The 26,489-nt window shown below is 51.0% G+C and overlaps 1 long non-coding RNA gene and 1 pseudogene across 1 annotated transcript; one reads left to right on the top strand and one right to left on the bottom strand.

Moving 5' to 3' along the window:
• The first annotated feature begins 6,092 nt into the window (after positions 1 to 6,092).
• LOC149124349 (uncharacterized) lies at positions 6,093 to 7,192 on the top strand (annotated as a pseudogene).
• Positions 7,193 to 11,430: 4,238 nt separating this feature from the next.
• Positions 11,431 to 22,427, bottom strand: LOC127492329 (uncharacterized). Its single transcript, XR_011379507.2, has 4 exons — positions 22,263 to 22,427; positions 21,057 to 21,175; positions 11,956 to 12,040; positions 11,431 to 11,591 (listed from the first exon to the last, which is right to left on the bottom strand). It is a non-coding gene; the product is annotated as an uncharacterized LOC127492329 (long non-coding RNA).
• Between the last annotated feature and the right edge of the window lie 4,062 nt (positions 22,428 to 26,489).

The following is a 26,489-nucleotide window of genomic DNA, read 5'->3' as shown; positions in this document are numbered from 1 at the left end:
GGAGAGGGAAGAAAGGATCGTATGTTTATTGCCTCTCAGATAATTCTCAAGCATACAAGTTTAAACAACGGAAGCATCTGGGGTCTCTTAAGTTTACTGTTGATTGACTGCGCTTCTCCTCCGTGAGTTGTTTGATGGCAGAGATATAGGCAGTTTCTTTTTCCAAATTAATCCACCCACGCAACCTCACCAGGAAATCTGATTTCGCTGGGATCCTGCGCGCCGGGCACGCCAGCGATTACAAACATGTCTCAATGCTGTGCAAAGCCCCCGGTGCCAGGCGCTGCCTCCTTCCTGCTTCCTCCAGTCCCGCACCCCCTCGCTCCCCGCTACTTCCAGCTGCGCTGGGTCCCGCCGCCACCCTAGTCCTCTCCCCGACCTGGGCTGAGCGACAAGTGGAGCCAGACTTAATTCCAGGGGCCAGAGGAGCGCGAAGGCGAGTGGAGCGCGCTGGCGGCGGCGGCAGCGGCTGCGGAGGAGGCGGGGTGGCCGGCGCGGGGGTGGGGGGTGGGGGCAGGACGCGGGAGGGAAGGGCAGGGGGTGGGGGGCGAGGCCCCGGGGACCAGTGCGCGCGAGAGTGCCCAGCTGGGAAATGCAGCTCCGAATTAACATCGTATGTTTCATAATCAGTTTACGGGATGAGCTGGAGAAAGCCACTTCCAGATGCGGAGAGCAGCGCGGCTTTCCATGAGGACGTTCTCAAGCCAGACTTGGGCTGGGAGAAGATGGGGGGCCTAGGGCCTAAGAGCCAGAGAGATCCTAACCGAAGAAACCGGAAAAGGGGGCCCCCTCCCACCGGTGGCCTCCCTACCCCGCCCCCAGCCTGAGAGAAGGGAAGCAAGTCCAGTAGGAAGAGGGGGCTCTGGTGCCCGTTGTCCTGGGACAGGATCCCCTCCTCGCCGGCCCCACAAACTGGCGTGTCACCCCCTCTCCTGGCAGCTGCCGCCGAGGGAGGGGACAGGGAGCTCGAGGGGCGTGGAGTTTCCCTTGGTCCTGGTCTGGGGTCGCCAGCCACTTCGCCATCATGCACGCACGGACAGCCTAGCCTTGGACCGCTGCCACCCCGCCTCCAGCTGGATCAGTTCCGAAAGAAAGGTGGGAGGTGCAGGACGAGGCCAGAGCCACTGCAGAGGAGTCCCCCGCGGGGCCAGAGAGGCGCTGGCTCCGGGTGCAGTTAGGCCCCTGGTTTCCAGGGCGCGGGCGGCCGGGCAGTGAAGGCGCCTTTCCCGAAAAGTTTCAGGGACAGGAGCCGGTCGGCCCTGGGGGCTCTCACGTCCGTTCCTCCCCACTGGTGACTTCTCCACCTGTAGGCGGCGGCGGCGGCGGCGGCGGCAGTGAGCCGAGTGCGGGTGGGAGGAGCGGGTTTCCAAAAGTCCCTTTTTCACGTCTTTGCTAAGTGTAACCCTGCTGCGCCACGCTGCGCTGTGCAGCCCACCCGCAGCCCCGGGGGGAGCCAGCCCCTTTCTTGGGAAAGCAAAGAAAGGGGAAGCTCCTCCAGGCGGCCTGAAATCCATGCAGTAAACGGACACAGGGGAGCCGGACGGCCCTGGAAACACCACGGGGCTCTGGAGCGCACCGCCGTTCCCCCTCACTGCGAGCCGCCTCTTTGGCGCGGACACCTCTGGGCTTCTCAGAGAGGAAATGCTTCTGTGGTCCCCAGCGCCCGCTAGCCAGGGCCCCGCGCCCACGGCCCAGTCGTCCCCAAAGCGCCGCAAAAGCTGGGGGTGCATCCTGGAGAGTGGAAACCCGGGTTTCCCCGGACTTCCAGCATGAAGGCTCCGTCTCCCTCCCCACCCCCGCTGCAAGTGTCAAGTTTCCTCCAGGGGAGGGGGTGGGTTGCAAAGTCGGCCTCAGTGCGCGCTACGCAGACTGCAAAGCCTACTCTCCCCAACGCTTGACCGAAGGCGCGCGAGTACGCGCAGTCACACTCACACGCGAGCACATTTGCACACTCACACGCGTGCACAGACACGTCCCGCCGTGCTTCCGAATCAACGGCCCGGATCGCTGGCCGCTGGAAGCGCGCACTTTCCAAGCTTCGCGCGGGGCGGGGCGCGCGGGGCGGGGCGCGGGCAGTGGAGAAATTGATAACAGATTCGGGCGGATTACAGCGGATCTCTTTGTTAGAGCCGAAGCCACACAAACCGAACCCACTGGCCGCCCGACACCCCTCGGGGAGTGCCCATCAGTTCCTAGAGCAGGGTCCAGTTGGGAGGGGAGGCCATCCAGTCTCTGTAACTCCTCGGGTCTCCCCAAGCTGCAGGGTAGAGGTAGGCAGGGGTGTCGCAAAGGAGATGGGGACAGGACGGGCCCCCAGTGCAAATCGGGTCTCCACTTAACCTCGCTTGCTTGCCCAGTAACACCTTGGCCTTCTTCCTGCTCCACTCCTGGTGCAACCCAGCAAAGGCCCCACAAGTTTGAGAAACTGGAGGAACCCGCAGCGAACTCACCAATAAAATACGTGGCCTCTATGGGGTGAAACATCCCCATATGTTTACTGAGGCTGGATCGAACAGACGGTCTGCAACCAGCCCTTCACACCCGGGCTAAAACAAAAGCTCTTGGACAAAGCTGACAATCCCAAAGAATGTTTTGGAGCAGGGGCTCAGGGAAGTTGACCCTGTGGAAACCCCGCTCCCTCCCAGTGTGCCCAGGAGGGCCACGGGGCACTGGAGAAGTTCGACTTGGCACAGGGGTGGGGTGAAGGGAGTGCATTTGCATACCCTGGTTTCCAAGCTGGAGCCGCTAAAAAATGAGGTGGCTCCCCGTTTGCCACCGTCCTCCCTTCTCCATACCCACTTTCCTCCCTGCCTTTGCGTTGAATTAAAAGGTGAGCCTAATCCTTTATCAACGGCAGTAAGGGCAGGCGGAACCCATGAGTGCAGACCCTCGCAGCACCCAGGTCCTCCTAGGAAGTAGGACAAAGGGGCTGGCTGGGTAATGATCCTGCTCCCTGGTCCCTGATGCACCCTCCCTTGTTCAGGGCATCTCCTCTGGCTGCCTCCTCGTCCAAGGCCCAGGAGTTGGGAGTGAAAAAGGATGAGGGACGTGCCAACCAGGCGGAAGCAGTGAGTTTGACCCCGAGGCTTGCGGAGGCAAAGAGCAGGATGGGAAACTCCAAAAAGAATCTTGGAAATGAGCTTGTTTTCCCCAGTCTGGTATGTCTCTATCTCTCACTCAAGCAACTAGAGGTAGTACGGAGAAACTTGCAGGAGAAAAACTCCATTGAAGCCAGAACTTGAGAACCAGGAGAACCCGGGAACCAGGAGAAAACGGAGAGATTCGAGGCAGAATGGGCCGGCCAAGGCCGCTCGGAGGTCCGCTGTGGGGGAGGCAGACAAAGGAGCCGCTGGTCCCCAAGGCTTCTACGCCAGGAGCAGGGGAGCTGCTGCTGACCCACGCAGCCACGGAGGTGCGTGGCCCCAGAGCTGCAGCGAGGGTGGAGATGCAAGGGGGTGAGAAACAGCCAGAGCAAAGGCCGCGGGTGATGCTTCAGGCCAAATGGGTACAATGGACTTGAGCAGCCGCGGACCACCCGGGGCCGGCCTCCGAAAGGACCTGGACCGCGCGGCCGGTCCAGGAGCTAGGAGGCTCGGAGAGGGAAGAATGGTCTGGCTGGCTCTCCTTGGTTTTCTTCGCCCCGCCCACCCCCTCGGATTACTTTCCAGACCCCACTCACTCACACATCACTTCCACCTTTGCACACACAATGTCCCCACAAGCTGAACGCTCCGGAGGTGGTTCACTGTCTACCTACCGAGGAAGAACATGGAACACCAATAATCCATCCTCTTCCCCCCCCCCTTTTAAAAAAAAAATAGAGAAACTGAGGGCAAGAGAGGAAGGCCACACTTGCTCTTGCACACACAGAGACTTGGTGAGACAACTGACTCTAGGCCTCCTGGGGCGACATCTTCCTGCCCCCGCCCAGATGTACCCACCCCTCGGTCCAGCTGTCCTAGTCTCCGTTTGCTGGGTCGGACTCACGTCCCCTTCTGCACTGCAGCTCGACCCCTGGGGCCTTCGAAGGGCCCTGCTGGGAAAGTGGGGCCTGGTGGTCTGCAGGGATGAAGGGAGCTGGGGGAGGGGGGAGAGACGGGGGAGAGGGAGAGAAGAGAGAGAGGGGCCAGCAACATCAAACCTCCCCAAAAACTGAGAGCACAGGTGCCCTACCTCAAGGCGGCCAATAGGGGGCAGCCGGCACCGTCCGGCAGGGGAAGGAAAGGCAGCGGCTAAGACTCGGAGCTCCGTGCGCACAGTGCTAACCCCTTGTGCACCGCAGCGCTCTGGGTAGCGGGGCGGGGGGAGACCAGGGGCTCTCGGGCCTGGCCTACCCGGATAGTCTTCTGTTGAGGGAGCCGCGGGACAGAAAGACTAAGAATAGTGTGTCCAGGACCCGAGAGCGCACCCCCGCAGCACAGCGATCTACTCGCCAGGACACACACACACACACACACACACACCCTCATTCGACTGCCCGCGAGTCGCCGCGCGCTCCCAGAATTGGCCCCCTGCAAACTACCCCCGGCCTCGGCCATCCAGAAACCCTGCCCCTGCGTCGGGATGGTTCCGCGGTGGACGCGCTGGGGCAGGGGAGGTGCGGACCCGGCAGGGCCCGAGTTACTTCCACACTGCGATCGAGGGGCAGGGCCCCCGACGCCAAGACTGGGATCGGAGTAAAACAGCGCCGTGGGGGCTCCAGGTCGTGGGGGTGGCTTTTTTTTTTAACCTTTGGGATAAAGGAAGGAGAGGAGTAAGGGGTCGTTTGATTTTAGGAAACATCTTAATTCCAATTCTAACCTTATTCTTTAGCAAACTAAAAATGGTAAAGACCAAAATAAATAAATAAATAAATAATGGAAATAAGGGGTCGAGGCATGGAGGCCAGAGAGGGAAAAGTTATTTGGAAAACAGCAAGTTTATATACTGCAGGGAAAAACGCTAACTTTTCGTAAAAGTGAACTCTGGGTGACCCTCCGAGTGTGTGACTCGGCTTTAACATACAACTGACAATTAAAACAAACACGAGTTCACAAACTGGCCCCCGCCTGCTCGCCCAACGCGGAGGCCCAAGTGTTTTCCAAAGCACCGGGCGGACTCCACTCAGGGGGTCGGGGCGCGCTCTCCCGGTCGACCGGATCAGAGCTCTCGCGACCACTACTCCCCGCCCCCACCAGCGCTGCAAAGTGCCTGGGCTCACCCAGTGGCGGCTAATAATGCTAATAACGCGACCCCGCTCCCCGCGCCGGGGTGCGCGCTGGCCCCCAGCCAGGCACTCTTAAAGGCACAGGGGCCTGCTGCTCTGCTCTGGCTACGCGGCCGGGGCGAGCCTGCAGCCCGGGCTCCGTCGGTGGGTTGGGGGGACTGCGTAGCTCTGGGGCGGTGGGCCGCTAGTTCCGCTGCCCGCTCTCCCAAGCAAGAAGCCCCCTTTCCAAGTCCGGGCTACACACCCTCTGGGAGCCCCCCGCAGTGGGCGCTCGGTAAATATTTGTTGAATTGAATCATCATCCCGTTACTGAAATATACGTAGTAAATTACACGCTAGGTTCTCAGCGTAAAAAGAGGCGCGTCCGTGAACCGCACTGAGTTTCTCTGCCATCGCTCTTCCCTACTTTTCCTCCCGTCGAAAAGGTTTGCAGAACTCTCGGAACGCCGACCAGAGGTCTCCCAGGACGCAGAGGCATTGCGCCAGGGGCTAAGGGGCCCGGGAGGCGGGGGTCCCTGCCAGCGACGCTGCAGTTCCAGCCTCTCGAGGCGGCTGGAGAAATGGAGGGATAGGAAGAGAGGTGTAGGAAACCCAATGAACTTCCAAAAAGGGAAGGGAAAAAAAAGTTAAAAATTGGCGAGCCTCGGCGGCGCACGGAACACCTACCTTCATGGCGAGGGGGGAGGGGGTACAACGAGGGTGCCGTCGCCACCCGAGCGAGGGCAGCCGAGGAATCCGAGCGGAACGGTCGGGTTAAACCTGAGGGAGCGTCTGGGCACAGGGCTGCGGAGTCCTCCGGCGCTCGTCGGGTGGGCGCAGTGAGCCGGCGCCGAAGCGGGCTCTGGGACCCGGCCCGGAGATGCGCCCTGGAACCGAGGAGCTGTAGACGCTCGCCGGCCGGCAGCAAGGGCAAGGCCCGACCCGGGCGCAACGAGGGAGCCGCGGGTCCGGCGAGGGCGCGCAGACGACTGTTCCGCGGCGAGGCGCTCCCTCTCCAACGTCCATCAGCGACGGCGGTAATTAGGGCTTTCCAACCCCAAATGTGGGCGTGATTGTGCAAAAGACTTTACAACAAATAATAAAAAAAAATTCTTCACAAGAGAGTGAAAAAAAAATGCCCCACTACTCAACTCTGGCCCGGGGCGGGGAGGCGGGGGGAGGGCGATGCGTGCGCCCAGGTGCCCCCAGTTCATGCACAACACGGATTCTGCAAACTCCCGGCGGCTCACGCCTCCCGATCTCCGGCTCCTCCTCTCAGGGTCTGTGGCCGAAACGTCTGCCTCCAGGCGCTGCTCCTGCGGCCGCGAGTTGGCGTGTGGACGCCTGGGCACGCACACAGACACACACCCGCACACGCACACCCGCTGTAGCCTTGCGGCCACGGAACAATCAGGCGCGCGCAGCTTTTTCTCCGGGAGATGCCGCGGCAAACGCACCGGTAGCCAATTGAGTTGCAAGAGTCCCAGCCAAAGTCTGTCCTTTCATTTTAGGGTCCGGCCAAAGCGGGTAGCGAATTAAGTGGAAGACGCCCCCCGCAACGTTCTGCCGCGCGCCGGGTTCGCGAGGTGGGCCAATGGGCGACTGCCTCAGGGGAGACGCCGGCTCCCCCGCTACGCAACTCTTTCTTGCTCTCGCTCTCTTCGGATTGATCTCCCGCTTTTCCTCGCCTTTGCAGGGCGAAGGGCGAAGGGCGAAGAGGAGCGAGGGCACCGCGGGCGCGGGGCTGGGGAGGGGCGAGAGCTCGGGGGTCCGCAGCGGCGACTCAGCTCCAGCGGTCCATGGCCGGCGAGGCCGCCCACCTCCTCCGAGGGTGCCCGGGTCCGAGGGGCGGGAAAGCGGGCAGGCGGGCGGTCCAGGGACACCGCGGCGGCGGCGGAAGGAGCTCGCTGGGCAACGGCCGCACCGAACGGGACTCCGGGCGGCGGAGGCGGCGCCTGGGAGCTCGTAGCAGCTTTCCACGCGATCCTGCGCCCCGAGACAGACTGACCGGCCGCGGGGACCGTGTCCCCCCCACCCACCCCCCGACCCTTCTGGCCAACTGCCTCCCTCCCTCCCTCTCTCTCTCCGGACTCCTCTTCCCTTAGTGTTCTCAGGGAAAAAAAAAAAAAATTAAGTTGCAGAACCAAAGGCGGCTGGAAAGAGAGAGGGAAGAGGGGGGAAAAAGAAAGGAAAAACTCAACTTTGCCTATGCGCATGCGTGGTGAGACCGGCCTATGACAAACTCCGCAGGATTTTAAAGCCGTACTACGGGCTGGGGTGCAGGAGGCGGGGTGCACCCCCCTCCGTGTGCCCCCTTCTCTGGGCTCCCCATCCCCCAGGCATCTGCTGGGAGAGGGAGAGGTCCGCACCGCAGCCGCTGCCTGCAGCCGCCTGCCTAGCTGCGCCCCTTCCAAGGCCACCGACCCGTGGGAGGCTGAACCCCAACTCCCCTGGCTGCTCCCCTTGGTTCGTCTATCCCGGACTGGGGCGCCGCAGACTAATGGCCCAACTTGGAACTTCGTGGGGGACCTGCTCCTCGCTCTCACCTCCGGGAGAGGGTGGGCGCGCGCATCCTGCAGGGGCCCCCAGTGTAGTCGGGGTACCCGGAGGCACGCTTGCTCTTCTGCCTCCGAGCCAGCGCACCTGGGCGTGACGCGTGGTCCTGCCGCGCGGAACTCGGAGGAAGCCCGCAGGTGAGAAGAGGGCGAAATTCGACAAAATCAGGTTTCAAGCACCGGAACTTCTAGACCCTTCCAGATCCCCGAGGTCGCTGGGACTCCAGAGGGGCGGGATGGCTGGGTGTGCGGCCCCCCACCCCCACCCGGGTCCTCCAGCACGCCAGGAGCGCCACCCCCAAACCGTGCCTCACGCGGGAGCGCAATTCCCGTTCGCCATCATGCCGCTCCTCCAGCTGCGGAAGGTGGAAGAAACACACACACATTCACTTTGCGCCATCCATCGGCATACCCTTGACCTTGAGTGCAAAATCTGTGGCCTGGGCCCTTCTGAGGGGTGGCTGCTGAGTTTCTCCCGTAACACCCAGGGTGCGCAGACCGAGGCTCCAGCGGCCCCCTTCCCGGTCCTGACTTACACAGCACCCTAGACCCCTCCCCAGCCTGGCTTCCAGCACACAGCCGCTGGAGAGGAGGCTCCAGCTCCTTCCGGCCTGCTCTGTCTTTCGCCTGGGACAGGAGCAGCCAGGAGGAGGAGGCGCTGAAGGTTCTCAGCGCTCTCCTGGACCACTTGGGGACCCATTTTCTCGTTCCCATGTGGCCTGCGATCTGTCCACCGGAAGTGAAATTCTAAAACAAGAGGGAGGTCTCTGCACCTGGCATCTCCTCTCCCCCACCCCACCACCACCCCCTAACCCCAGTGGCCTCTGATGCCTAGGGCAGGCGAGCCAGCTGCACCCTTGGACCTCCATCTCCCCAACCCAGGCTCTGTGCAACGGTGCTGAAAAGTGGCAGGACATTTACTGGCTATGAATGGTGCTCCCAAAGGTCACAGGAGCCACCTGGCACCGGAGTGCCCTGGAGTCCAGAAGTACTTGGCCCACTGACCAAGGGCCCTTCACGGAGTTATCTGGATAACTGTCTCTGCTTTCCACTTGCCTTCACTTGCGTAGACACAGTGGCAGCTGTTGGATTCCCTGTTTTGCCGTCTTTTCTCTGGAGCTGGAGGTGTTGGGTGCTGGTTGAGGATGCCAGCTCTGCAGCCTGGAGTTCGAGCTCCTGCTCAGCCACTTTGCAGCTGTGAAAGCTTGGACCAAGCCTTGAGCCTCTGAGCACCTCCAAGTCCTCTTAAACACATGCACACAGAGACAACAGCGGAAACAGCATGGTCTACAGTGCAGGAGTGCCCGGGAGTGACAACAGATGACACTGAGAACCAGGGGAGTGCTGAGGGTGAGCCGTGGTGGCCGTGACCGCACTTAGCACGGGTCAGGTGCCTACCTGGCACTCAGTACTTGTTCTTCTAGAAAAAAAAAAGCAACTCTGAAAACAGGGGTCTTCAAATTCCTTTGGTGGCAAAACCGGACCTCAGTGACAAGGCCATTGATTGTCCTGATTTATTCCAATTTTTCACTGAAGGAAACATTAACATTTAATGCATGGGTACTTTCCCAGACTGGAAAAACATTAAGTGATAATGCCCCATTTTATCTTTCAAAATTTTTCAAAATTTCCAACAAACCTGTCTGGGTCAAAGGGCTTCAGATAAAGGGCAGTGACTTTTATCTGGAGATAGGGACCACAAGTGTGTGCAGTTTCTGCCCCCATGAACAATCAGCTTCATAGCAGCCGGGCCTCCTCTGTGCTCCTTGGGGCTGTAACCCCATTCCCAGAACAGGGCCTGGCACTTGGAGAGTGCTCATTCCTGGCCAGATGAATGGTTAAGGAGAGGAGCGAATTATTTCAGATGAGGTTGTCAAGGAGGGGCCAACTAGGAATCTCCTTTGAGTCTTCAGTGGGGAGTGAGGGTGAGGGCTTGCCCTGAGAGACAGGCTCAGTCAAAAGCACCATGCCATGGGGGACTGCTGATCGGGTTGGCTGGGAAATGACCAGAAAACTGGACTGAAAGAAAGTGCAAACCCAATAGTCCTCCAAGGGTGGGATTTCGTATTCCAAGCCTTGCGAACCCCATATAGACATTGGGGTCTGTGTGTTCACACAGAAGACACACCAGCAAGGCAACACCCCGTTCCACTTGCCAACATTTCTGAGTCTGTGGCACAAATGAATCAATATTTTCGGCTGCTCTCCCTACAGGGTTAGTTCACAAAGTGGAACACAAGATTAGGAATTTAGGAACGATTGCATCCCTGTGCCGCCTTTCCCAGCGGGAGAAAGCAGGGCCTGAGTTGCCATTCTGGGAAAATCTACCCTCTTTTTATGCCCCGCAAATAATATTTTATGGCCCTGGGTTTATGGTGGTGTTTGAATGATCTGCTGTAGAAAGCGGGGTTTCTCTCCAGTCACTAGAATTTGTCAAGAAGGGCTGCGGGCCATAAAAGAGGGACGGGCCCCGGGGACAAACAGGCTCCATCTTCTGAAATAAACTCATAAAGAGCCCCAAGATGTTTACTCCTTCGCCTCAGAGTCAAGACCAGCAGGGCTGTGTGAGAGGGGCCCCGCAGATGGAGCACTAAACAGGACAAAGAGGCCGGAAGGGGGCCGGGGGCTTCCACACCACCACATGGCCACAGTCAACGTAACCTGGTTGCATTGTGCTGCCACTGGCCCCCGGCCAGGGGGGCACAAAGGCTCCCTTGAGGTCAGGCCACATTCTGGGACTCTGGGCTGACCCAAGGGAGCTCCATGCACTAGGTCTGATCTCTGTGCCCTGTTCATTTGGAAGCTTCCTTTGATTTCTAAAGTCCCTGGTGCTTTTAGAGGGGCCTGGGTGGATGCTTTGACTTTGCATTGTTTTTGCTTCATACTAAGGGACACCAAGGTCAGCCAGATGATGGTCTGAATCCCAGCTCTGCCTCTTGCTGAGGGTCTGTACAGCAGTCACGGAGTCTTCCTAACCTCAATGTCCTTACCTGTAAAGCTATTAAGAGTGTTCTAACAATCGAGAATGAACAAAGGACCTGGGCCCAGCCTCTGTGCAGGCTGCAGGCTCAGAGAATGGCGGCTACTGGGATTATTTCACTTCCACAGTGTTTCAGGTGAAATCCAGAGACAAACGAGGAGCCTGGGGAGGGTAAGCGTTGGGTTAGGAGAAAAGAAACAGGCAATCATATGGTGACCTGCCCTCCCACAAGATGGAATTCAGTGAGGATGAGGCAGATGGGGGGGGGGTGGTAATAATGAGAAGTGAAGACACAACACCGGCTGCTAATATTTATTGAGTTCTTCCTATGCCTCAGTTGCCAACTGTGCCGAAACTCTGCATTCAGTGCTTTGCTTCTTGGGCCTGCACTACATGGAGGAAGGAGAAAGTTCAAAGAGGCCACAGTTTCTATCGGTCCAAGCTGTTTTACTGGGGCAGAAGTTGTGAATCCGAACCTCCACCCCGTTGCACTAAGTAACAAACCCAGGTACCTCGAGCATTGGCCACAGCAGAAAAAAAACCGATTCAAGTTCAGTTCAACAGAGTGGTCAAGGATTTGTTCTCACTTCCACTTCTGGTTTCCTCTGACCCCCCTGGCTTCCCTGGCCTCGCCCCCCCCCCCCCCCCGCCTCTTTCCACCACATTTACAAACGGCAGCATCTCTACTCAGCAGCACCTGGAATCCCTACCTTGCGCTGAGCAGTGTCATTGGAATTCCCTGCTCTCTGAAAAGCATCTGGGCTGTCGCCATTCCTGGGTCATCCCGGAAATGCCAGATGAGGGCATGCAGGCTCTCGCTCCTCTGTGCAGCTCCTGTCATGTCACTCCCCTGCTTCAAGCCCTTCAGGGACTGCGCGGAGGTCATCAGATAAACAAGTTCACGTGGCCCGCAAGGCTCAGAGGAGTGCATCCTGCTGTCTGCTCTTCCCGCTGCCTGAAACACTGTTCTTTCAGATCAGGGTGCCCTCATTCCCGCTAGGTCGGCTCCCCAATGTGCGGATCAGTCTAGAAGCAGACCCCACCCTCTCCCTGCTGTCGTCCTAATCGAAGATGCTCTTGTTTGCCCGCAGGCTTGGTTACTTGTCTATTTTGTTTGACCTCACTAGAAGGTAGCTCTCAGGAGGGATCTCCTCTGTCTTGCTCAAAGCTGGGACCACCCCCAGCACCTGGCACAGAAAATACACTCTGCATAAACGATGGAGGAATGGTCTTACCTGTGGCCCCATCACTGCTAAGCAGGTTTCAGCCTTCGTAATCAGACTCTACACATCCAGGACTTAACCATCACACATTGTCTACCTAGAAATAAAGAGAAAGCCAGTTTTTGGAAGGTGGGGCCCTCGTTACCCACAGGGGCTCCCACTGTTTCCCCTGAACTCTGCCACATGGGGCTTGCCTACAGTGAAAGGGTCTGGTCAGAGACTGCAGACAGGCAGTATCCCACTGATCCTTCTCTTCCGTCACGTACTTTTTATGAAGCATGGTCATTTGCTTAGGAAAGTCACTTTGGCATGGTCAGTCCCAGGAGGGAGCTCAGTACTGTCCACTCCTTATTCCAAAAGGGCCACTGCACACCCACAGGCTGGGATGAGAACATCGATGAACCATTTCCAGGAAACGCAAATCCCTGTACTCAAAGGAAGGAGCTGACTTTGCCTATTTTCTTTTAAATGAGAAAACACTGGGATTTCATTTTGCTTAATTTTATTATTAGTAGTATTTTTTGCAGTCATTAATATCACGTGTCTAAGTCTGTGTATTAAAGCTTTGGAAATACAATTGAGCTATCCTCAATGACTAATTTTGTCCCCAATCAAACCATTACACCGTCACACCCCTGGGTATGTAATAGCAGGTTTTTCAACAATTTGGCTAAGTTTCTTTCTCTGGAAGGGAAATCAAGAGAAATGAACTACTTTTCAAATGTTTCAGATTTAGGCATGCTTGCTGTGAAACTAGCCGGTAGAAGTGTAAGGGCTCATTAGAAAGCAGCTGGATAACGCTCACATTTGGTTCTAACTAGATTCTAATACAGATCAGATGTATCCTTACAGATAAGGAGCGAGAAACAGTCCTTTATGGTCACCTGGAAGGCTTAGCTTAGGACACATTTGGGTGAAATTTAAAATAGACTTTGCCTAAAGAAGAAAAATCCACCCTGGCATCTCTTGATAATGTAAGAGTATGAAAATTTCTCTTGGTCAATTTCTCCCATGTAACTTTTTAAAAAAAATTATATGTAAACATGTAAGTTGTTTTTAAATTGACAAAATTATATACATGTTTATGATACACAACATGATGCTTTGATGTATGTAAACATTTTGGAATGGCTACATCAAGCTGAGGAATGGATCTATTACCACATACTTGTTTCACTGTGATGGTAACTTTAAAAAGATCTGTTTTTCTTGTGATTTTCAAGCATTTGAATCTTGTTAGTCACTGCAGTCATAGTGTACAACAGAGCCCTTGAGCTCATTCCTTCTCTCTGAAATTTTTTTATCCTTTGACCTACAGCTCTCGGGCCTCACCGCCCCCCACCCCATCCCACCTGCCATTTGTCCCCACTTGCTAACCATTATTGTACTCTCTGCTTTGATGAGTTTGACTTTTTTACATTCTGAGTACAACTGAGGTTGTGCAGTATTTACCTTTTTGTGCACTTGGCCTATTCCACTTAGCATAATGTCCTCTAGGTTCATCTATGTTTTCCCAATGGCAAGATGTCATTTTAAAGGCTGAATAGTATTCCACGCACATCTGTATTTTCTTCATCCCTACTTCTGGTGATTCCCACTTAGGTTGATACTGTATAACTACTGGGAATCATGCTACAATGCATATGGAATGACAGCCAACTCTTTGCTATATTGATTTAATTTCCTTTGGATATATAAGAGTACTTTAGGAAGTTCATGGACAAAGGTATTAAAAGATAAATTTATATTGATAGGGTAATTTTAAAATCTACCATAGATTTTTCTTTTTTAAAAAGATTTATTTATTTATAACTTTAAGAACATGGTGATTCTTCCCACTGTACCCGCCCTTCTACCCACTGTTTCATATCTCCATAGATCTTTCTTAATAGCTATTTCCTATTAACTTTTTTTAAAAAAGATTTATTTATTCATTTGAAAGTCAGAGTTACACAGAGAGAGAAGGAGAGGCTGAGAGAGAGAGAGAGAAAGGTTTTCCATCCACTGCTTCACTCCCCAACTGGCCACAACAGCCTGAACTGCACCTATCTGAAGCCAGGAACCAGGAGTTTCATCTGAGTCTCCCACATGGGTGCAGGGCCCCAAGGACCTAGGCCATCTTCTTCTGTTTTCCCAGCCCATAGCAAAGAGCTGGATTGGAAGTAGAGCAGCCGGAACTTGAATTGGTGCCCATGTGGGATGCTGGCACTGCAGGCGGTGGCTTTACCCGCTATGCCACAGTGCTGGCCCCTTCTATGGACTTTTTAAATAAAGATCTTAACATGGATTTCAAAAATTTTTTCAACAAAATAAACTTATCTTTTAATTCCATTTCCTATGGACTTTTTAAAAGTGCTCTCATCTCCTTAGAAGAAGAATTGCTAGATCATATGATGGTTTTATTTCTAGCTTTTTGAAGAGTCTCCTGTCTTCTACAATGGCTGTACTAATCTGCATTCCTATCAATAGATGTGACACTTGATTTTTAATATCAAACCAGTGATAGAGAAAAATAATAAGACAGCCACACAACAGCAACATTTGCAAATGACAAGGACAGAGGCAAGCAATTCAGTTACCTGGTCTGCCTGACGCCAACCTGTGCACAAAACATGCATGAAGTTAACTGCAGTTTTTAATGTTTCAAGAACGTTGTCAGGACCAGCACTGTAGCATAGCGGGTAAAGCTGCCGCCTGCAGTGCTGGAATCCCATAAGGGCGCCAGTTCAAGTCCCAGCTGCTCCACTTCCCATTCAGCTCTTTGCCGTGGTCTGAGGAAGTTCTGTAGAAGATGGCCCAAGTCCTCGGGCCCCTGCGTCCACGTGGGAGACCTGGAAGAAGCTCCTGGCTCCTGGCTTCAGATCGGCGCAGTTCTAACTATTGCGGCCATCTGGGGAGTGAATCAGCAGATAAAGGACCTCTCTCTCTCTCTCTCTCAACCCCCCCCCCCCGCACATGGCCTCTGCCTTTCTGTAACTTTGCCTTTCAAATAAGTAAATTCATCTTAAAAAAATGTTGCCACTACAGTAACTTCACATCTTACAGAATGTTAACTTGAATTATTCTAAAGTTTTCCTTTCCTTTCCTTTCCTTTCCTTTCCTTTCCTTTCCTTTCCTTTCCTTTCCTTTCCTTTCCTTTCCTTTCCTTTCCTTTCCTTTCCTTTCCTTTCCTTTCCTTTCCTTTCCTTTCCTTTCCTTTCCTTTCCTTTCGACAGGCAGAGTTAGACAATGAGAAAGAGAGAGACAGAGAGAAAGGTCTTCCTTCTGTGGGTTCACCCCCTAAATGGCCACTACGGCTGGCATGCTGCGCCAATCCAAAGCCAGGAGCCAGGTGCTTCTCCTGGTCTCCCATGCGGGTGCAGGGCCCAAGGACTTGGGCCATCCTCCACTGCCTTCCCAGGCCACAGCAGAGAGCTGGACTGGAAGAGGAGCAACCGGGACAGAACCGGCGCCCCAACGGGGACTAGAACCCCGGGTGCCGGCACTGCAGGCAGAGGATTAGCCTAGCGAGCCACGGCGCCAGTCCCTAATGTTTTTCTTCTATGTGAATATTCTCAACCTTCTTAAACAGACCTGAAACAACCCTAAACAGCAGAATTAAATTCCAAATCCTTCTAATTTTGTATATACTGCTGCAGTCAATGGTAAATGACTCTGTTCTGGGTCCCAGGTTTGTCTGAAGAACTCAGCGGGCTGTGGGTGCAGGGTTGTGGTCCTCGATGCAGGGCTCTGTCAGTGCCTGCAAGGTCAGGTGACAATACATTGACTTTGAACACGAGGAACTCTGCCAGGACAAAAGATCCCGATGTCGCTGAATGTATCTAAAGTAAGTGGTTTGGACTTAAGCACAGATTTCTACTTAACCCAGAAGAAAAGCAGTCACCCTTTGGAAATACCACAGCATTCAGGAGAGTGAAATGAATGACGGCCAAGGATTAAATCGACCTATTCCGGCGGGTACATATATCTACCGAGTATATACAGGAACACGACGGCTCCACTCTCGCGTCATTTGTGGACAACCCTCTTCTGCTCAAGCCAGGGGCACGAGCCTCCCCCGTGGCCCCCAGTCCTTACTCATGGAGATATGTCATAACAGAGATTAGGGGTATGGAAGCGCCCTCCCTCCCTTGTGCGGCAGGCTCAGTTCCGGGAGCTTGGAAAACATCTCTTTGCTATTTGAAAATGGGACTCAATACGTAGATGATCAACATCTATTTCAAAATTCACCAACAGAAAATGAAAGTAAATCATAAATTTAGACAGTTTGTTGGGGCTAAATTATAACTACAAAAAATAAATCAAAGAGCAGCTTAAAACATATGGAAAGTACCAGCTACAGACACAACTGATTTGCTGTTCATTCATTCATTCCACTGTTTGCTCATTCAATAAATATTTAGGGATCATCTACTGTGTACCATCAACCATTCACTTAAGCATTTATAGCACACCCATTCATTCATTGACTCAGTACTGTATATGCCAGAAGAGGTTGACCTGTCCATTTTAGTCCACAGAGAGTTACTGAACACTGACAAAGTGTCAAACATGAACAGACTCTAGAGGGAAGCTCTCCATGCACAGGCGAGAGGGGAGCCCTCAAAGACTATTGGTAAGCATATCCGGGGTGTCCCTGCTGCTGGGGCAAGGGTGTTTGGCCCGTGGCCTCTTAGCTAAGTAGTTCTGGAAAAGGGCTCAAGGGGTTCAAAATCCAAGTTCAACATTATATATCCTCCCCATGCTGGCCAGCTAATGCTAGAAATCTATCCAAAGGGGTCCAGCAGGGCAGAGGGTCAGTGGACATTACAAGACAAACGCTCTGCAGTGGCCATTTTATTGCCCAGCAGAGCACTGTCATCTTATAGAAGGCTCAGAAAACAGAGACACTTTGGGTTCTGTTAGTGGTTAAGACAGGGAGATCTTATAAGCAAAACAGTCCCCCCATGTCTTTTTTTCTAACATCTCGACAACCTCATAGAAAATGGGATTATTCCCCATCCTCTCCAAAGTGCTTACTCTAGTCTGTGCTAAGTATTTTGTAGCCATATGTAATTGAGCCTGCCTTGATTATTAGTAAAAATTATTATTATTCCAATAAGCTCCGAGAAATGAAGCAACTTGCCCAAGGTCACACAAGTAGAATTTCTGCAATTTCTGTAAATAAGCAGCCTTGATTCCTAAGGGGGCAAAAGTAGAGGGAAGAAGCAGAGAAGGAGAGACAAAGGGAGAGACAAAGAAAGAGATGGGAGCTAAGAATCCTAAGAAGTGGAAGGGTGGAAGGAAGGGTTGGAGAAAGGAACCAAGGAGAAGACAAGGGCCAAGTCCATTCTCCCACAGGAGGAGTGGGGAAGAATTACATGGACTTTCTACTCTTTGACTATAAAAGATGAGTCTGCAGGATGCTAAACACCCATGCTTAAATCAAGATGGTCAACATTTTCCCATCACCATACACCTAACGAAGTACTCACAAGGACCAATCAGATTGCTTCTTTTTGTTTTTGTTTTGTTTTGAATCCAGCTCAGCAGTCTTATAATGATACATGCTGCAGTTTGTTTCTGGGCACCTTCCTTACATATCATTGGTTAATGATAGAGAGCTTTCACCTGGGCCATAACATCATGCCTTAAACATTTAAACAGTGTCACTCAAGTCGGAGGCTCAATTCTCATTTGGCTCATCTGTTTCTACTTCATTTGGGCAGCTGTCCAAAAAACAAACAAACCCCAACCAACAAACAAAAACTTCCCTCTAATTACCCACTATGTGCAAGAAATTATAAGCATTGAAGACACAGAGAGGAATGAGTGATGGCTCCTGTTCTCAAGGGCTCAAGGGAAAGCAGGATTTCTGGGCATGCGCAGTAATGGTGATGAGAGTAATATTATTAATGCTACACCGTGAGGTGTGTGGGAGACACAGCAAAGAGGAAAAGCAGAGCCACTACTAAAGATAGAAGACAGGCGTGGAGAGAGGGCCCCTGTCCGATGTCTGTCTAGCATGAATTTTCCCTTTCTCTCTAAGAGTACTTAGTAGATTCTCCTCTGAGGACCCATCTGCACTCTTTCTAGGCCGGGGGATTTGGTGGGGCTAGATCCACCCTTGACTCCAGGTAGTGTGTGTGGCATAGGCCTGGCCAATCAGTCCTGTGACACAGATTAGGCTACCAGAGACAGTCTCAGGACTTTTCTTCCCTCTTCTTTCCTTTTCCCTTCTTTCTTTTCTTTTCTCCCAGTAATGGGATCGGGGGACTATCTTCCCCTTGAGATTTCTAAGCTGGCTGGCTGTAGATGTGGAGTTTCCAGTAAGGGAGTTGGGAAGCACCTCATGACAAAAGCTGCTTTGAAAATAAAGAAGTACAGAAATCAGAAGAGCCCAGAAATGCAGAGAAAACTGAGGCCCTGGCACTCTGACCTTGCTGGAGCCCTTACAGCTCACTGTGTAAAATCAGTTTGACTTGATTTTCATCATTTGCAGTTGAAAGAATTCTGACAATACAACAATGTTTGCTTGTTTTAGGGAAATTAATGTTTAAGTCCAATAGGCAAGTGGGATTTAGGGTTAAATGGCAGATACCTGTTCCCTGCTGGGGTTGGGACCAGCCCTACAGAGACTAAAGAGGATTTGATCCAAGCCCATCCTCAGATTCCCTTCTTGTTGAGCCAGGAAGAAAGCATAGGAAGTGAACATTAATGTACAAATGGTGCGGTGTGGGAAGAGAGTCCATATGTGAGTCAGGCAGGGGGCTGGGGAGCGCTTTGAGGACAGGCCAGTGAGGTCGGAGCCAGGAAGACAGTGCGCGAGGGCCTCTCCTACAGCACTGGGAGGCTGTGAGCCGAATGGCGCGGCCTGGGACCTACACCTCCATCTACAGCACATCTGGACGTGGACGTACTGGGGACTATCAGTGGGAAAGTCAGCAACTGTCTTTTAAAAGTAGACTCAATTTCTGTGGTTTTTGCAGTGCTATTTCATTTGGAAACATAAATTAAATGGTTTAAGCAAACTAAATCCAGTAGGGGTTGACGTTGGGTCTTAAAATCCAAATTCTCAGAGGGCAGAATGCAGGACCTTAGATGCCCTTTGCTCATTAGAAATAAAACTTAAAATAACTACTTTCTTCTTCTGAATCCATCAGTTTCTTCCACGAGAAAATATTGCTAGCCTCCTGTGCGCCGGGCAGGACTACAGAGGCAGGCAAAAATCATATAAAATTCCCATACCTGTCTTCTTGCCTGCCCAAGAGATCGTTCTCCCTATGGTAGTGAATGAAGTCAGTCATTCCATAGGTCATTATTTGCACAAAGCCGTATAAATATATCTATTATACACAACAAAGTAAAAGCTCAGAAGGCAGACTATTCCAGGAACAGCTGTTCTATAAGGGGAAAATGGACAAATCAAGAATGCAAGATTGAACACGTTAAATGCTCTCTGCACATCTAAACATCATTTGGTTACTGCTTTGTTCAAAATGAAGAATCTATTCATTTCCTCCCCAGTACACTCAGGTCTGATAAACTCAGTTGATGCCAATGTTGCAAATGGTGGCTGTGGTCAGAGCCATGAGCCACACATAGTTTTTGAGCATTTGAAATGTGTCTTTACTCCAAAGGAAGACGAACCATAAGTATTCAATGAAATTGGTTTGCAAAGACAGTACAAAAAATTATAAAATATCTCATTATTAATTTCTATATTATTATACATTATAATGATGTATTAAAGCAAATGCATTACTAAAATAATTTTTTCCTGCTTCCTTTTACTTTTTAAAAGCATGGCTATTTAACAAACTTAAAGTTATATACAACATACCTCAAAAAGTTAATGGAGGGGCAGGTGTTAAGGCACAGCAGATTAAGCCACCACTTGAGAGGCCTGGATTCTACATCAAAGTGCTGGTTCCAGTCCCAGAACCTCTACTTCTGATCCAGTTTCTTGCTAATGCAAGGCAGCCAGAAGATGGCCCAAGTACTTACTTTCCTGTCATCCACATGGGGAGACCCTGACGGAGATCCTGGCTCCTGGCTTCAGCCTGGCCCATACCTTGCTGTTGCGGGCATTTGGGGAGTGAATTAGAGGATGGAAGATTTTCCCTCTCTCTCTCTTTCTCTCTGCCACTCTGTCTTTCAAATACATAAATAAATCTTGTTTCAGAAATTGGTGGGAAGCGGAACTAAAAGAAGGTTCAGAGGGATTGTTCAGCCTACTAGTGAAAATGCCCGTTTCCCACAGGGGAGCATTCAAGTTCAGTTCTCGGCTCCCGCACCTGGCTCCAACTTCCTGTCAGGGCAGATCCTGGGAGGCAGTGGTGATGGCTGAAGTAACTGCGTTCTAGCCACCCATGTGGGAGACCCGGATTTCATTCCTGGCTCCTGGCTCCAGCCCCAACCAAGGTGTGTATTTGGGGATTGAACCAAGGATAGGAGTTCCCTTGCTTCTCTCTCTCAAATTGAAAAGAGAGAGAGAGGGAGGGAGGGAGGGAGGGAGAGAGTTTATTTTGGTGCAAATATTTTTGAAATCCATGTATACAAAGGATCTTGAAAAAGTTCATGGGAAATGTGCACCATGAAAAAACTGCATGAATTTCAAAAATATAATTGCAAGAAAACAATCTTATCTTAATTCTTTTCCACAAACTTTGCAGATTATCTTCATATGCACCATTAATTATTATTGAAATCTTTAAAATCTATTTGAGAGGGAGAGAGAAAGAGAGGCAGAGAGAGGTCCCATTCACTGATTCATTCCCCAATTGTCAGGCTGGGGCCAGAGCCAGGAGCCTGGATCCCAGTAAAGGTCTCTCAGTTGGATGGGAGGAACCATTAGCAGGAAGCTGGAGTCAGGAGCTGGAACCGGAGTGGAACACAGGGACACCAATGTGGCACACGGCCATCTTAACTGCTAAACTAAATGCCCACTCCCTCACACGCTATTTTCTCTTGACCAAAATGGAATTCTGGAATCAGAGTGAGGACTGGGCACTGGCTTCTCTATTGAGTAACTGAGTGGTACTGATGAGGTTCCTTGACCTCACCAAACCTTGTTTTCTCTTCTGAGGCTAACAAGAGAAGAAGACTTACAAGAGACTACCATCAGCACCTACCTCACTGGGGCCGCTGTGACTACGAAATGAGGAAACATAGTCACTGTGCTGAGCATACACTGGCATGTAGTTCTCTCTTGCCAATGCCAACTCTTCAGAGCTTCTCCATAGTAATGCACCTGGAAAATGGGGACGATTGGGTTCAATTAGCAGTGACAGAAAAATGCACTACAGGAAGCTACATAAATCCCTGGTACAAAGTTGCTTCCTTTGGATTTTCTATCTTCCTAAATCCAAGCACTCACAAAACGAGGCTTTGGAGAATGGCTGACTGTGGGCAGCTATGTTCCCGCCATGCCCAAGCTCTGATGTGCTGGGTTTTTGGTTGATGAAGGACTATTTACTGCAATGCTTCGTGCACTGGAGAACACAGGCACTTATTACCATTATGCATAGTATTAACATGGCTCACAGAGTTCCTGACAGCTTGCCACGTGCTAGACATGTATTCAGGTTAAAGGTAATGCAGAAAAGCTGAGTGATTTGATAGGGGTCACCCAGATGGAAATGGCAGAGACAGGGCTCAACCCAGGTCTGTGGGACCCAAAGTCAGACGCTGTATTACAGAAGCAGAAACACTCTGAGAAACTGCCTGTGGCCCTCACATCACAGCTCCTTCCTCAGAACTCGTGTCCTGTTTAGACAGAGGAGAAGGCTAGGTTTACCACATGACACTGAGATTTGGTATTAACAGAGAACCAGAGAGTTCTGAGGGATGGGAAGTTCTGCTTTCAAAAGGGGACATTCCTGAGTTATACAGAAGCAGAGAAACCTGCGTGTTATGCTGGCTCCATTCAATGAGACCCTACCTGTCTGTGGCCCTGCAACATTCCCAACGTGAACCACAAAAAACATTGAACTTTTTCTCTCTTGATAATTTTCTAGGCTTTTACAAACATGACCCCATCAACCCAGTCAATACCCAGATGAGACAGGTGGTTGGAAGTTATTATGATCCCTTTAAGATAGAAAACCTGAAGCCAGGAGAGAATAAGCAATTAGTCCAAGGTCAAATGTTGAGCCAGAGACAGACCTGGGAATGCAACAATTACCTTCTGAAATTCTAATCAAATGCACAAACTGATTGGCTAGCTACCAGCAGGTGCTGATGGCCAGTTATCTGCCATTGACAGAAAACCACTGTCTTTTAAACAAGATCTCTGGACTGGCACAGTTTGGTTTAACAACAATGATGACCAAACTTACATCATGTGGTTTCCAAAGTATCAGCTGAAAGCAACACATCTTCTTGCTCCAACTGGAGTATCCAGCTTACGAAGCGCTGTTGCATTTACTCATGCCTCCCAGCACCACTTAGAAAGACAGCGGGAGCGCTGCTCAACATAGAAGTCTTGCTGCTGGTGTCCTGCTCTTTAGAGATGATCAGAAGCACGTGAAAAGCGTTAGCGGGCAACTTGCAATGACTCTGATGTTGACATGGAGAAGAGATGAACAAGAACTAGCTTTGAATGATACAGAAGCTGAAATGTAATTACTCACCTTTGAGTTTATCCTCAGCCAATTGTCCATTACTCTTCAGCTGAACAGGCTCAGCAGTAGGGGAAGCTGTGTGATCCAAGGTCATGGGCTGGGGCGAGGGAAGACTTAGAGGTGAGCCAGGAGGCATCCGAGCTTTGAGCTAATAATCCCCAGGGCACATGCACAGACAACTGTTTTACGGAGGAAAGTGCTGTTAATGGTCCCTCTCATGCAATCTTGCAGAATGCTCTGCTCCTCCAAATACCTGGAGCAAACCGTTTATTCCTTGTTGTCTGTCTGGGTCTTTGGTGATTTAAAATCAACTCTGCTGCTATCAATTTTGACCGCTTTGGGGCAAAGTGAGACTTCAGGGAAGCTGTTATCATCAGGAGAAAAGATAGGAGGACATTGACCCTTTTATGAATGGCCACATGCCATGCTCTGAGCTGATTCCTTAAGAATTCACAGTGGCCCCTTTTGGATTTGTTCAATTTCAGTTTTTTTTGAGCAGCCTAATCTGACTCTAAGAGAAATTTTTCTTCCTTGATTTCCTAAATTCTGGAAGCTCAGGAAATTTGGGACTGATCACCCTAAGAAATTCTAGTTCTGGGGGTGGGTGTTTGTCACAGTGGTTAGGTCACCACTGGGGACACTCACATCCCACATTCTAGTCTGGGTATTAAGTCTGGATTTGGGTCTGCTTCCAGCTTCCTGCTACGGTGCACCCTGACCGGCATGGTGACGGCTCAAGTATTTGGGTCCCTGCTACCCTTGTGGGAGTCCTAGATTGAGTTCTCTACACCTGGCTTCAGCCTGGCCCGGCCCTGGCTGTTGCAGGCATTTGAGGTGATGAACCAGAGGAGGGAAGATGTCTCTCTTTCTGTCTCTCTCTCTATTACAAAGAAATTAAATTTTTTTTTAATTCCAGTACTCTTTCCTTTCACTGCACAACCCGCTAATCCTCTTGTCAATCCTCTGTGTCCTGTGCTTGGTGTTCAGCTCCTTCCAGAAAAAGCAAATGCAGCCTAAGCCTGCTATAGGGATGCTGTCTTGCTAACACAAGCCATTGCAAGGGAAAGATATCAAGAATTATGCATTTTCTTATTTTCAAAAATCAAATCCTTTGGGGGACTCCAAACTCAAGACAGCTCACCTCTACCTCCATTTTCTGAAACCAGGACATCGTCAACTAGATTTGGAAACCAAGCCCAACACCTTCAATGGAGGACCTTGAGCATTTCCCTATGTCTTCATAGTTCCCAAAGTCCTAGCAGGTTGCTGTCTTGGGATATTTTCATACAACTCATTACATTGCCTTGTTTGAAGGATGCCGAACAGCATGGCAGCATTTCCAAACAATCATTCTGTAAAATCAACTAAGAAGAGTAACTGCATCACCAAAGGAATATAGACAAATAAATGCCATGGATTTTGGCCACAGGTAAGGCTACTAACTCCCAGCCAACACATGGCTAATCCTAAAGCCTTAATTTCTTCTGACAGAGGTGTGTGAATCTGCAGCCATTGGTGGAAAGGGGAAATGGTCCCTTCCCAAACAAAGGCTTTGCGTGGTGCTTCGGCCACACCAGGGTCATTCTTGTTTCTCTTTTTCTAACCAGGCACACAGTTCTTATCATCCAAGTGGGGCAGGTCTTTCCTGCCTTTTAAAAACCTGGTGTTTTATTGTCTAAAACCCTTGCTCTCTACTTGAGTTCATGTGTTTTGTGGAAGTACAAGTGGTAATTACACAAGTCTTTCCTTCCCTGTCATTGGCAACAGTCACCAGGGAAATTTACAGCCCCCAATATCCAGATCTGGAAACTGGTTATTAAACGTGGTTGAGCAAAAACCTGACGTGGCAAATGGGATCTGAAGCAGGGACCAGCTCGGCTGCCGCAGTGGGAGAATGGCTGGGAGTCAGCAAGTGATCCTCAATTTCATTTCAACAAACACTGTCATTGTTTGAGAGTGTTCCTGCTAATCATTGCATCACTTCCATTCGTTTAGGATCTATTATGTGGCTGGCATTGTGTGAGGTACACATTGGATTCTTGTTAAGAAAAAAAGAGAAAGAAAACTTTTGGGACTGAATTACAATTTTAGGTTGTGGGAACAACTCAGGCAGGGCAGCCAACCTAGGGTTACCTGTGTGGCATGTGGTGGAGAAGGGCGTTTTGAACTCCGATACACTCAGAGGTCTGGTGGGGAGCCCACGGCGGTGAAGCTGCGCAGGTGTAGCCTTTTCAAGAGCAATGAGGACAATGAGAGACAGCAAGTGCGAGGACACTTCAAAATGTCCCTGGAAAAAGGGTCTTAAAAAGTAAGTTCACTTGGGTGCCAAGACATCTGGAAACCCATACATTTTTTTTTAATAACAGGTGCTTTTTCATGAGCTTTTTGACGATGCCTTGGATGCATGCATTGCGTTTTCCACAGACTTCTTGAAGCACCCTGGTATATATTTACGGCTCCCCCGAGCTCCAGACTCCCAGCTTACTACTACTGCTTACTCAAAAACTTAAAATTTCATTTATTTGAGAGGAAGAAAGAGAGAGACACAGACAGAGAGACACAGAGCGAGCTGTCATCTAGTGGTTCACTTTCCAAATGCCTGTAAGGTCAGGGCTGGGCCACAGCCCGAATCAGGAGCCAGAAATTCAATCCAGGTCTCCCACGTGAGTGGCAGGGACTCAGTTGAACCATTACTGCTGCCTCCAGGGTCTGCATTAGCAGCAATCAGGAGCCTAACCAGGAATCAAATCCAGACACTCCAGTGTCGGAAGGAGGCATCTTAACCACTACGCTATATGCCCACGCTGGGTCAAAATTTTTTTTTACTAACCAAACAAGAAATACCTGAAGCCTATATTTAACCCACAGGCCCTAGTTTTCCAAACTCTGTGATTTGAAACTGAATTAAAATTAAAATTTGTAGTGTGCAACTTTAAAATGAGATATAAGATGCAGACAGCAAACTACTCAAGTTATAAGTATAGCGTTTAATACATTTTCACGGCCGGCACCGCGGCTCACTAGGCTAATCCTCCACCTTGCGGCACCGGCACACCGGGTTCTAGTCCCGGTCGGGGCGCCGGATTCTGTCCCGGTTGCCCCTCTTCCAGGCCAGCTCTCTGCTGTGGCCAGGGAGTGCAGTGGAGGATGGCCCAAGTGCTTGGGCCCTGCACCCCATGGGAGACCAGGATAAGTACCTGGCTCCTGCCATCGGATCAGCGTGGTGCGCTGGCTGCAGCGCGCCAGCCGCGGCGGCCATTGGAGGGTGAACCAACAGCAAAGGAAGACCTTTCTCTCTGTCTCTCTCTCTCTCACTGTCCACTCTGCCTGTCAAAACAAACAAACAAAAAATACATTTTCACAAACTAAACCAAACCTGGGCCAGTACTTTGGTGCTGCAGGTTGAACTGTCGCCTGCAAGACCGGCATTCCATATCAGTGCTGGTTCCAGTTCCCTGCTAATGCACTTGGGAAGGCAGTAGAGGATGGCCCAGGTACTTGGGCCCCTGCCATCCACATGGGAGACCCAGATGGAGCTTTGGACTCCTTGCTTTAGTCTGGCCCTAGCTGTTAACAGCCATTTGGGGAGTGAGCCAGTGGGTGGAAGATGGATCTCTCTCTCTCTCTCTCTCTTTTTAAAATAAATAAATAAAGCAAATTTTTTAAAAGGCACACACACACAAACAAAAACAAATAACTCCTTTCCAGGTCAAGAATTCGGACTCCTAACCCCACAGATAAATTTTGTCATTTTCTTAGCTATGAATGGGATTCTCACAGCATATTTTTTCATTCATCTTGTGGCACATAACAATACTTCCTTCTGAAGAGCTTTCCTTCACAAATCTGTCACTTGATATAGTCACCTGGATACCTTATACCTGAGCAATTAAAGAGAAAAACTTCCTTCCCTGAACACAGCTTTTAAAACTTCAAATGAGG

The sequence above is a fragment of the Oryctolagus cuniculus genome, chromosome 10 (assembly GCF_051225735.1).
Source record: "Oryctolagus cuniculus isolate XC-2025 breed Fujian yellow rabbit chromosome 10, ASM5122573v1, whole genome shotgun sequence".
Classification (NCBI taxonomy): Eukaryota; Metazoa; Chordata; class Mammalia; order Lagomorpha; family Leporidae; genus Oryctolagus; species Oryctolagus cuniculus.
The sequence above is the reverse complement of the archived record's forward strand: the minus strand, read 5'-3'. Positions and strand labels throughout refer to the sequence as shown.